Here is a 1,013-nt window from a genome sequence, read left to right as displayed (position 1 = left end):
TCTCTCTGTCTCTCTCTTTATATCTCTCTCTTTCTCTCTCTCTTTCTCTCTCTCCCTCTCTCTCTCTCTCTCTCTCTCTCTCTCTCTCTCTTTTTTTTCCTTCTCATTCCCTCTATTTGTCTGTCTCTTTTCCTCTGCCTTTCCCCTTCTTTGGCTGTTGTATTCTTCGCGCTCTCTCTGTCTCTCTCCCGAGCTCTCTCTTCTGTGCGTGCATGTGTGTGTGTTCGTGAGTATGTGTGTGTTAGTGTGAGGGCCTTAAATGTGGGTGTCCGTGTGAGTGTCGTGTGCCTCTTTGTGCCCATGTAACTGTCTTGTTTTCACACCAGAAAATGGAGGCTTTCCAATTTATTTGCATTCTTTACAACACTTTACTTTTTTTTTTTTAATCTGTCATTCAATCTGTTTCTACCAGTCGAGCCTGCACTTCCGTCCCGACAAAGATTTGCTTTAAAAAGTTTCGAATGAGGGTGTCTATAAGCTATATTGTCACTCTTAAAAAGTTATATTAGATGTATTGTTTAACCATTGTGATTTTGTTGTTACTCTACATACGCTTAGCTCTTAGACACTTTAATCTGCGCTCTGGCTTGGAATATATAATGCACACATTTCATTAAGTTTGTTAAGAAGGTCATGTTATAGTAAATTTTAGTAAGTTAGGCTTCCAGTATTAACACAATAAAGTGATGACTCTTTTATTGTTTTTTAATGTAAATGCTTTCTATGCACCCCGTTGAGACACTTATATCATTTGGGAAACGGGCATCAACCCTGCCTGTTACGGCCAACCCACACTGAAAGGGATACAACATCCCAGCAGAAACACCAAGACACCTGACAGAAATTCTTCCCACACAGAAATGGAACTCAAGTCTTATGCATGCGCCAGCTAAGCTCCTAACCGTTGCACCACAGAAAGCAGCAGGAAGCGATACGTGCATTTTGATAACAACTATCAATATATAGGTAATAACAGTAAAATAAATGTCTGTGTACCGTAGCAAGGTCAATGA

The sequence above is a fragment of the Aplysia californica genome, unplaced genomic scaffold, assembly GCF_000002075.1.
Source record: "Aplysia californica isolate F4 #8 unplaced genomic scaffold, AplCal3.0 scaffold00233, whole genome shotgun sequence".
In the NCBI taxonomy this organism is placed as follows: domain Eukaryota; kingdom Metazoa; phylum Mollusca; class Gastropoda; order Aplysiida; family Aplysiidae; genus Aplysia; species Aplysia californica.
Note: the sequence above shows the minus strand (reverse complement) of the source record.